The following is an 11,763-nucleotide window of genomic DNA, read 5'->3' on the forward strand; positions in this document are numbered from 1 at the left end:
TGCCAGTGCTCAAGGCCATAGCGTGTCAGAGGTACCTGAGGCAGGCAGCTTCAGTAGTTAAAAACATAGCACTGCAAATGTAAATACTAGTGATGAAATATTTAATTTTTCATTGTAAATTTAAGGCAAGGACTGAGTGAGTAGTATCATTTGGGAATCAAAGATAATTTTAGCGCTACCACATTGGTTAAAATGTGGCTTCTATCAGTGCTAACTATTTTTCCTTAGTTTGTTAGCTCATGCCAAACTTGTGTTAGCTATGCTATTTAAAAAGGCATTTATTTTGCCATTGGGAGCAACATCCATGCTGCTGCTGCAGCATTTGTTTGCCAGCAAAGAGCAGCACATGAGGGAAAGCCATCTGGTTTCAGCAGCTCTCTGTGGCACTTTTGATCAGCTGTGCAGGGCTGCCCTACTCGCATATACCACTGTTTTGGGATAAAATGTATGCTGATTTACCACAACCTGCATTATTGGTCTTACTGAATCCTGAACTAGGTCCAAGTGAGATTGTTTTCTTTTTTTCTTTCTTGATTAAGGTAACCTAAAGACCACATACACCAGCTTACCATGGCTTGACAGACAGATGAATATTTACCAATCTCTAATTTATTTCTTTGTTAATTTAGATCCCATTTCTAGACCTTAATTTTCCTAGGATTTGTTGTGCCATGTGTAGTATTGTGAGGAAAAAAAGAAAGCTTTTACTGTTGCAGGAAGTGATTGCATGACAATTAGAGCAAATTTAAATATAATAGACAAAACTGAAATAGGCAGTCAATGTATTACCTATTATGGGAATAAGTGCTTTTTATTGAAATTCTAAAGAAAAGGCAAACTTTCTAGCATATCTTGTGGCAGTCAAGTCATGGCATTGCGAATCTGTGAGTCACAGTCATCTCTGTGTCAACAGATGTTAGATGTTGCTTACTCAAGCATAGATTCATGACTTCACCACAGGAGTGAACCATTGGTGGTGGGGAGTAAACTTACTCAGACACTCAAATTCCAGCAGTGGCAGGGAAAGGCTAGGAAGTCCACCTTTCTTCACCCACTGTTGTCCTCTCTTGATAGGCCTTTTGTCCCATGTCACAGCCTTACTCTGTTTTTTTTTTTTCCTTGAATTTTTGCGGGGAATCCGTAGGAACTTGTTTATGTAAAAGGCATCATAAATGAATGGGATGGTGCTTTGCCTAATAGATCTTGGGCTGAAATAATTTGAAATAAGTACAGCCATAATGGTGAGTATGAGATGGCAATCAAGCTGGTTGTTGTTGACTTCAGTGGTAGTGCTATTAGTTGTCAAAACTGAACAGCAAAGAACTGGAGATTAGCCTAGCTCTGTCATCCATACCATGGTAGACCTATGAACACCTCCATGCTCTGTCCATGCGTTGGCAGAGATGATGCTAAAGTGAAGCTCGTACTGTTTTGTTTCCATACCTTACTTTTCTAATGGAATGACCGGAGCAACTGTGATTAGAGGTGATTATGTATGTGAGACTACAGAGAAATAAAGACACTGTTTTGATGGATGTTCCACTACAGTAATTCTTCACGTTTATTAGGAACTGAATAATGAATATAGCATAAACGGCATTTTGAATATTGAATTTTGAAGTCTGAGTGGAACTTATAGTACAGTTTCTAGACCTTGACTTGTTGATGGAGTTAGAGTCCAATTCACATATTAGAGGGTTTTTTGATGATCAAGTCTTCCAAAACCGGAAAACACAAGCATTGCAGTTAAAAGGTTTTAAGGCTTAGAGTGACAGAAATCCAGGCTACTCTCTGTTCCTGCTTCCCATTGTGATTACCTACAAAGTGCTTATGCTTAGCAGTTCCTCCCACTGAAATGGAGATTGCAGTTCATAGGTATCTCCTGTTCTTAGTAGGGATTGCTGCTCAGTGATGCAATGTGCAGGTATTGGCTGCAGACGTTTGCTGCCAGGTCTAGGCCAGAAGCAGTCTGGAGCTGCAAGTGCGGAGTAGAATAAAAAGCCATGGGAAGACTGAGCCTACCCCTGCTCCCTCTCCCCCTTCCCTTCCCTTCCCTTCCCTTCCCTTCCCTTCCCTTCCCTTCCCTTCCCTTCCCTTCCCTTCCCTTCCCTTCCCTTCCCTTCCCTTCCCTTCCCTTCCCTTCCCTTCCCTTCCCTTCCCTTCCCTTCCCTTCCCTTCCCTTCCCTTCCCTTCCCTTCCCTTCCCTTCCCTTCCCTTCCCTTCCCTTCCCTTCCCTTCCCTTCCCTTCCCTTCCCTTCCCTTCCCTTCCCTTCCCTTCCCTTCCCTTCCCTTCCCTTCCCTTCCCTTCCCTTCCCTTCCCTTCCCTTCCCTTCCCTTCCCTTCCCTTCCCTTCCCTTCCCTTTTGCAGTGCCCCCCTTCCCCCTTTATTTATTTATTTATTTATTTATTTATTTATTTATTTATTTTGTTAGTTGAATACTTCAACTAATTAGAAGCCTTGAAATAAAGTATTTTACTAAATTAAATGCCTTGGCAGTGCTCTTCTGAAACGGCTGTAGCTGAATTTGGAATTTCCAGACCATTACAGTGCAGTTAGCTGAACAGATGATCTTGCTTTCCTTCTTCAAGCTTTGTGCTTTATAATAATGTTTCTTGATTCTCTTAATATACAGCATTTGAAATCTGCTTTATGGATATTTGCTTTATTAAAGAAAGCGATCACCCCCTTTGCTGTTTGTATGTCCCTTAGTACTTGGGGACATTCCATCTGTGCTGCAGCTACATCTAAAGTATTTCTCACCCCTTCTCCACTGAAATATTTTTTTAATCCAGATTAACTAATTCAGGGTAACTAGCATAGAGGAGGATCACACTTCTTCCCTTTTTTTTAAATTCCATGCTGAATTCACTTTCCCAAGTCATTCATATGACAAACGATACCAAGGCTTTTGGTTTGATGAAAAAGGCACACCATACAAATCTGATATTTTTTCCAGAACAGATAGTTCATCACTAGTTAAATATACTTCCTTGGCAAAGCACATGTAGTCTTTATTGAAAACTGATCAGTGTGCCAAGTTTCAGTTGTTTAGTATGATTATGGATGGTTTTAAGGATGAAAGAAAATAATACTTTTTCTTGGCATGGTAGTGTATCAGAAACATCCATGCTAAATGCAGTCGTACTTGAAACAAAGACAAAGAGGAGCCTACAGGAAAAAAAATAGTAATAAGATGACTTCTCTCATTTGAAGAAGAAATGCAGCAAGTCAGCATCAAATAATTATTAGTTCTAAGCTTGTTAACGGTTAAAAATATTAGAAATGGTAACTCCAGGTGAAAAGTCTTATGTTATTTTAACTCTGCTTACAAATAGTCTGGTGTAGGAGATGGTTATTTAGGACACAACCATGTTGAAATCAAAGTGTTTACTGAATTGCTGGTGTGCTGTTTCTCACTGTGCCAAAGAGCCTTTCATCTATTCTCATATGTTGGTGGTTCCCTGTTGAGGTGTTAGCAAAATAAATAAGGGCAACATGAGCTTTTCTTCTTTCACACAGCCAGAGAGCTGCCTGAGCCTGGGGAGCTGTGAAGGCAGCCTGTGGACACCTGCCACTGCTTTGTGTCTCAATTTGTTTGCAGGGGCTTTGGACTCTGCTGGCAGACAGCAACCCATGAGCATATATCAGCCTCTGCTAGAAGATGGGCAGCCCAGCAGGACCATGATCATCCCCAGATCCATCAGAGCAGTAAGAAAAAAGCAACTTGTGCAGTTTGGTACTCTGACATTTAAGCTGTACTTCTCACTTCCTTGTGTTTGCTTGCTGTGCCTTTGTTTTGCACTCTGGAAGTGCTGTGTTAAATTCTTCTGGTGCTTTTTATGCATTTAGCTGTGTTGGGATCAAATACAAAATGCATCTCTGAGTGCAGTTTCGCGCTCTGTAAGTCTGTAGTAGGTCAAAGTGTATTTCACAGCAGAAACAAGGCACAAAAATCTCCTTTGATCGGGTTTCTCCAGCTTTTTTTTTTAACTTCTTTACTATGCATAACAGTGGACCATTACAAATCCTGTTAGCTTGCATTAGAGTAGAGCTTATTTACTTTTCCTGTTTAAGGTGCATATGGCAATATGTTTGTATCTATCCAAGCTCCTCAGCTAGACTGGCACACCAGCCATAAGCCCATGGTTTCAGGGATGCAGCCTACCCAGGTTTCACCCAAATGTTGGCTCTGTCATATGATAGATACCTGGACTAGCTTTGCCTTACGGACATCTTCACTCTCATTGCTGCCTGTGTGTTGGGCAGCACTTCCAGGGCTGGCTTCACTGCCATGGTAACACTGTCCTTTGATCACAAGACAGACCTTCATGTGGACATGAGGCTCTTGGATATCTGGCTATTGTTTTGACTTCTGCATCTTGTTGTCCTTCTCATGACAAACACAGAGAGTGATGTATGAACTGGTCTTGCCCTGGCACACAGGAGACAGCTGCAGTTGATCCTGGGACCCTTGAAGCTGTTTGAATGTAGAGATCTTGTCACTACTGAATGCAAGCTCTGTCCTTACAACTGCCACTGTGACTGCCTATATCCTAGAGATAAGCAGAAGGTGGTTGAGATTTGCCTCGCAAGACAAATACACGATCTGGTATCTTTAAAGGGAGAAGAGTGAGATACTGAAAGGCACTGGGAGGAGGTGGGAAACAAGATATTTTCCTCAGTTGGCCCTAAACCTTAACAAATATCAGCCAGGATTAGTTTTTTAATGTCACCAGATTTCTCCTGCCAGACATGAGTCTTTTGCAGTTTGGTGGATAAATGTTCCTATCTGGTATATAGTGAACCATCACTAGAAAAAACAAAGGCTAATAGTTTGGTGAAAGTGCAAAGTCAATAGTGCTGAGTAATGTATTTGCATACTGGCATAGACATTATGAAAGCAAATAAGATTATGTCAAACTCATCTGGAAGAGAGTTAATTTAACATCCTGGCTAACATTATGCAACAAGAAGGACGTGGGGGAGGGGCAGGGAGTGGATGCAATAGACTGGCTGATGAAGCCTGGGGGACAAAATGTCCTAGTGGAAATTCTATGCAGCACAAAAGAATGTAACATAAGAACCCAGCAGAACAGCGCTGATTCAGGGTTGCTTGCATACACACACAAATGTTATTCTATTAGTTTTAGGAGCGCACAGGGCAATGGGGGAAAAAAATCTGCAAGACAGATTAGCTGTCTCATTCATCTTGAGTTCTAAGACACTACTTGGTCCTAGTTCAGAAAAGCCCCTTTAGGACATGTAGGGCGTGAGCATGCTGCAGTGCATTTGATGGATAAAGGCCACTGTATTGTAAATTGCAGGACTGAGCAAAGGCTAAAACTGTGTTTTCCAAAATCATCTGTGCTGGGAGAGATGATAGCCCCCAAACTTTTCAAGGGTTGAAACAATTTGGTCTAAGCACAGGTTTTGAGCAACTCCTTGTTTTGGGGGCACAGTTTTGCTCCAGACTCTTGGTAGGAAACTTGTAGAGTTTATGTGTTTCTCTCACTGTTACAGACTTGGATCTAATAGAGACTGAAATGAAACTTAAACCCTTACTTTCAAAGATCATTGCAATCAGTCTTGCTGATAATAGCAAACTTCTGTTCCTCTCAAGCTGATAGTCAAACGTCTCTAAATCCAGGCAGGCCCTCAATGCTACCACTAATGAATGAGCATCAACGCTAGAGTTTGCGAACAATCTCTCTCCCAAGGAAATTTGGAAGAAAAAATTGACATAAAAATTTAAGTATTTGTGGACAGTTAGAGGTGTGACACTGTATCACAGTATGGTGATGGGAATGTTTTTGTGCCGTTTGATTCATGTGCTGCATCATGCTACATATAATTCAGGAAACAATGTCACCTAGCATAACCACAGTGCCTGGATGTGAGGTTTTTTAACAGTTAATGTTTATAGTAAGCCAGTCTTGGACCTCATGGTGGATATTTATGGCAAATCTATCTTCAAGAGCAACAGATACAAGAAACATCATGCTAGTGTTAAGTATACTGGATGTCATCAAGTGCTCCCATGCTGTTAGTTTAAGCGAGTTTTGCATGTAACTGGCATAGGGCTCAGAAGCTTCCTGGGATAAATCTTTACCCAGGAGTACTTCAAAGACTCTGAGCCTACTTCTAAAGCTGCAGTATAAGGGATTGTTCCTGTAGCTAAGTAACCGTGGCTATGCCGAATGCTGCTGGATTTTGCCTCTAAAACAAAAAGGACTTTGCCTACAGTCTCGGGCTGGAAATTTGCACTCTTTTGTCTAGGGTAGGAGTATTTGGGGGCTTATTTTTGAAGAGCAGTCAACAGGGAGACTTCCAGATGGTTATGTGAGTAAGGGTTTAATTCTTTTCATTGACTCCTAAGGAGCACAAGACTACAAGGCTAGGTGGAAAGAAAATTAAGTTTAAAACTGTTGGATCCTTGAAACATTGGAGTAGCCTTGGAGGATTGAAAGAATACAAGTATTAGAAAGTTTAGCTCTAGCAAAGCTTGATGGAAAAGTAGTTGAAAGCGCTGGACTTCAAAGGGACATTTGGAACAAAGTAGCAGTAAAGCCCATGAGGAATGACACCAAAATGGTGCATCTGTTACATTGTGAAGTCTGACTGTGAGCAGATACCACTTTCAGGAGCAAGACCTACCTTGCTGGCATGAGTGGTGTGCCATCAAGTACTAGAGCCCCAGCAACAGTGAAAGTGGAAGTTTAAATTGAAAACAAACAAACAAACAAACAAAAAAGCAGATGAAAGGCTGGAGAAAAAAAAAAAAAAAAAGTAGAGAAGGCATGATTTGTCCAAGCTCCAGACACTGATCTGAAACACAAGTCTCCCGAGTCTCTGACTGGAACAAAACAACTGATGAGAGAGCTGGAATATATGAAAGAAGGGAGGGAATATGCATGATGGAAGATGATCACAGTAAATTAGAAAATAACACAAAGCAGTGTCTCCTTGAGGAAAGTTTCTTACTTTGAAAACAGCTCAGTTGTGACTGGCATGTTACAGCACCTGGGATTTGCAGTTTTCGGAATGGCTGGGGATGTCTGTTATTCACTGTCAAGAAAATCAGTTTAGCTGTTGGTGTCTGCATTCTGCTGCATACCCATCCCTTGTGAAGTGGTCAAGGTCCACTCCCGATGTCCCGATCTTCACCACCACTAGCCCTTTACTGTGCTTCTGTCCTTCTCTTAGGGCAATACAGAATTAGTGATAAACAGACCAGCTTTAATAAAGAACATACCTAGAAAATGACAAGAAAAGAATAAGAAATATGTTCTGCTTGGTGTCATAACATTCTCCCCTGTTTTTCTTTGCAAATTCTTGCTAGTTTCTGAGAATGTCTTGGGCAGAGATTGAAGCTGTTCTTTGATAAACTTTGTGAAAGTTTTGATTACATCGGAACTAAAAGCCTCCAGCTGGATATTAACTGTGAAAGAAAATAGTCTCCAAGAGAACAGGAGTTCTTTAGCAAACATTAAGACATCCCTGATTTTTTTTTTTTTTTTTTAAATGTTTACAAGTGTGTTTCAATTTCCTTCAACAAATTAAAGAAGTGTTGAATGGGGATGCCAGGGCGCCCTATTACTGTACCCTGCTCTGTGATTCTGCAGGTGTTGACGCTTTGGTCAGAGGTCGTACGTGCCAGGTCAGGCTAGGTGTTGAACAGATTTCCCCCCTGGAATATGTCCCCAGTGCCTGCCCCCATCACTCAGTATTCCTACAGGCTACCTGTGCTGTAGACAGGTAGGCATTTATTTATTTTCCCAAAATCCCTCCAATGACTAAAACATATCACTTCCTTCCCCTCTTTTGTCAGTGGGGTAATAGACTAATAGATCCTTACAGATGCTTAATTCTCTTAATCACAATTGCTTTGCAGGTAAATGAAACATTTGAGTCGTTCGTTAATCACAGTCAGTGAATTTATCTAGCTTCTGGGAGAAGAAGGAAATAAATTGAGATCTCCTCAATCTTTTATCATTTCCTGAAACAAGGAACAGCCTATCTGCCTTTTTTTCTCCTTGCCCTGACACAGCACCATATACACTTCCCTCAGCTGTTTTCTTTTCCTCAGCCAACACCCTTCTTTGGCTGCCTCTGACTTTTTCCTAATTGTTTCTCTTTCTCTTTCACCTCTTTCTTAATCTTGTGTTTTATTTTGTTTTACTTTGCTTTCTCCTCCTATTTTTTTTTTTTTTTTTTTTTTTTTGATACCACTTTTACATTGGCCCAACCAACCTCATCTCCAAAGGGAATGCCGTGAGGCAAGCCCTGGAGCTGCACTGACAGGTCTGTGCTGGCCTCTTTGGCTTTTACTGACAAGGTTTTCAAATACAGCTCTGTTTTCAGTGTGTAGGGCAATGCTGTTTCATTTATGTGAGCAAACTTAAGTTACTTTGTTAAAGGTTTGATAGTTTCTTAGAAAGACCCTTGAGGGCATACTTACAGTCAGGCATGTGCTTGAGCCATACTGATGTTGTGTGACTATGCGTTTTGTTAAGTGGGAGTGCTTTCCTTGAGCAGGAAAAGGGATCCTTAAGCTGTACTCTTGTGATTGCTGTGCATGGCAGTTCTTGTGGTCACACAAAGGTTTAAATGCTGGAAGAGACTGTTCTGGTAATCTAGAAAGACATCCGGAGTGCCAGGGGTCAAAGAACCCAGTTTCTTCCTTAGTAGCCTTTTAACAGTTAGTGGAGACACAGTTAACTTTATGGTTTATACTATCTTATCAACACTACATAAAATGCTCCCAGACTGGAGCACGTCTGTAATTATGTACCTGGCACGCAAACTATATTTTCGCAATGGCATGCTTATGTTCGTCATGATATTCAGTTACAGGCGTCATTTCGGTTTTTAATTGTGCTGCTGGATTTACTGCAGCTCTGTGCATCTGCTGATATCAGAGGACTGCAGATGACGAACTCTTTCTCTTTGTAGGATCCTCTTCCTCCTGTTGGAGAAGAAGAAGCAGAGGCAAAGGGCAGTGAGATGGAGATCGGGGTGGAAGAAGGGAAGAAGCACTGCACATGCATTTGGATCAGAGCCGTCATAACAGGAGCAACCGTGCCATGTTTTTATTACACCATTGAAGCAAGATCACTTGATCCCTCTGCCACAGCTTAGATAGATTTAATTTCTTTGTTGCTCTGCTCTATCCGATATTTCCTGTAATGCTCAGAAGGAGAGTACTAGAGTTGCTTCTATAGCAGTGTTGTTTGATGACTTGGCCTTAGTTCTAGCAATAGCAAGTTGAAGTCTGCATTTCTAATTCTGAAAAAAAGTTGGCTGGATTTTCAAAGGATTCTCCAAAGTGACAGACCGAAGTTCCCAATGTGCTTTTTTCTTTGTCTGTGTTTTACCTAAATTCACCTTCATTTTTTACACTCTGTTTTCCACAAATGGAGATTTTAGGTCAGAAAGCTGCTTCCAAATTTTCTTCATAAAGTACAAAAAGCACCTGTAAAATGGAAAACCCTTCAGTGAGCTTTGGACTGAACCCTGGCGACTGGCATCTTGGAAGAACGAGGCTCTGCCTCGACCTGGTCGACCTAGTCTGTGTTGCCAGCACTACACTGTCTTACTCCCGACTCTTTCTAAATACTGCTGAGGACCTCAGCCAAGGTGGGAGAGGCAGTCCCCTGGCTCTTCCCTGACACAAAATACCTTTGTCACACAGTTTGAGCTACATGTACCCAGAGCAAGGACACTCTGTGTCTAAATACGTGGGTCTGTAGGAGCATGGAACAGGACAAGGTTGCCATGTGGGAGAACCTTCCCACTTGTGTAGGAGACTGCATGCCTCTTGAATTGGGAAGTGCAGACTTCCTTAAGACATAACTCCTGAAGGCCCCTTCCAGGTTCTCACAGGTGAGATGTCTGTGCTAAAATCTGTGGATGCATGCTCACTTATTCCAAATCTGCTTACTTGGTGAATGCCACTCCAAATAATAGCTTAAACTGGCAAAAAGAAAATGCTGTCAGTCTCTGAGGGAGAGCTTTTCACCTTGTGCATGGCCTGCCCTGAGATGCCTTCTTGCTTCTGGTCCTGCACTGTATCTATTACCAGAGCCATATGGTACAGAGCAGCACTGCAGGAGAATGAGACTACTCTGCAGCTCAGTTTCCTGAGCCATCACCTCTACTTATGGAGACATGGCTTGGCTTGCAAAGGAAAGTGTCTCCGTAAGAGTTCTGAAGGCATGATGAAGATGTGCATTGGCAATCAGAATTTTCATTTGGTAGGGTGCCAGTACCTAGTATTTTGGTTTGCAAAGCACTGGACTGGGTAGCATGACCTTGCTGATGTGTAAACTTACCCTCCTTATGCCAACACTGAGGGTTTGCTAGTCTGCCTGCTCTTGGCTTTCGTAGACATGCAGCTACTCTTGCATGCCTGGCAAAAGGCTGTGAGCTATTTCCATGATGCAGTGACAAATGGTCTTCTCTTTATGAGTTATTAAGCAGAGTTATACTAATTTATTACAACTTCCAGTGGGCAAGCTTCAGAATGCCAGGCAGCACAGAGGATTGCTTGAGCCCTTTTGATGTGGAATAATTTCTGAATGAGGAATGGTGTTCCAAGGTGCCCTTGTGAGATCCCTGGGTGATCTCCACTTATGAGAGGAGAAATAGATGTAAAATATGCTGTGGCTGGCATTTGTATAGGTGGTAGTTAAACACATGGAAAAAAATTCTTCTTGTCCCCAAACACCTGCCAGCTGGACAAAACAGGCAAAGAATGATGAGGGTTCTTGTGGTGCTCTGATTTGGAGCCTTGCGAAGGCTGGCCAGAAAGTTTCCCCCCTTGCAATCCAAGCTGTATACCTTATCCAAGCTGTTCAACCTGCACAGATGTAGCAACAGCTTAAAATGAACTCAGTGAAACAGGCAACACTAATTACAGCAAGTAAAAACTCTATTCCTTGTTAATTTCAAAATGCAAACCCAGAACTCTTTTGAGGAAGAGAGTAGGGCGAGGTCCACACAGTTATTTCACTAAAGCCTCTGGGCCCTAGCCATTTTGGCCCTGCTGAGAGTCTGGCCCTAGTAAAACTCTCAGGTTGCAATGGAGCAAGCCTCAGAGATCTGGTGGAATTGCAAAGCATGCATGTGTGTCATTCCCCGGAAACTGTTAGGCACACACATATGCTTAATTAGACTTACACACCTTTGAATTATTTGCTATAATGATTAGCTCCCTACTAATGACTCTGATAATTAATGGGTAACCTAAAAATGGGTATTTTCCACGTATTAAAATAAAACAGTGATGTTTTTAAATAAAGTATGTGAGCACAAGGCAAATGGCAAAATGTGTGTTTTGTTAAATGTGGTAAGGTTGGCAAAAGGATTTTTCAAAGGTAGGAGTCTAAAGTTAGCTTTTAAAGCCGCTGTTAGTAAGCTAAATAAACAACTGGGATTTTTAATAGGCTGAGCACTGCCTGCTGAGTGCACGATGTAGGTTTTAACATTTGTCATGTCACTGGAAGACAGCTCTGATTTCACTAAGTTTCCCACCAAGCATCTCAGCCTGAACATCCACGTTTGTGGATGCACCTAGCTGTGAAAAGTGCTGAGCAGGTCAATGGAGAAAAGAGACATAGAGAGGGACTCAAGCTGTCTGGAGGCTGTGTGCATTTAGGCTGGGGAAAGAAGCGGTCTGGTTCCTAACTCCAAAATACTGTTAAGTTTATTCTGTAAGTGTGGCAGTTTATGGCATCATTAGAAATTCACATGTTTGCACTCAG

The 11,763-nt window shown here is 41.8% G+C and overlaps 1 long non-coding RNA gene across 1 annotated transcript; it reads left to right on the plus strand.

Moving 5' to 3' along the window:
* The first annotated feature begins 1,153 nt into the window (after positions 1-1,153).
* On the plus strand, positions 1,154-11,220 carry LOC128089553 (uncharacterized). The gene is made up of 3 exons (XR_008210549.1): positions 1,154-1,241; positions 3,603-3,709; positions 8,954-11,220. It is a non-coding gene; the product is annotated as an uncharacterized LOC128089553 (long non-coding RNA).
* The last annotated feature ends 543 nt before the right edge of the window (positions 11,221-11,763 follow it).

This window comes from Tympanuchus pallidicinctus, unplaced genomic scaffold (genome assembly GCF_026119805.1).
Source record: "Tympanuchus pallidicinctus isolate F22 unplaced genomic scaffold, pur_lepc_1.0 scaffold4, whole genome shotgun sequence".
NCBI classification, from domain to species: domain Eukaryota; kingdom Metazoa; phylum Chordata; class Aves; order Galliformes; family Phasianidae; genus Tympanuchus; species Tympanuchus pallidicinctus.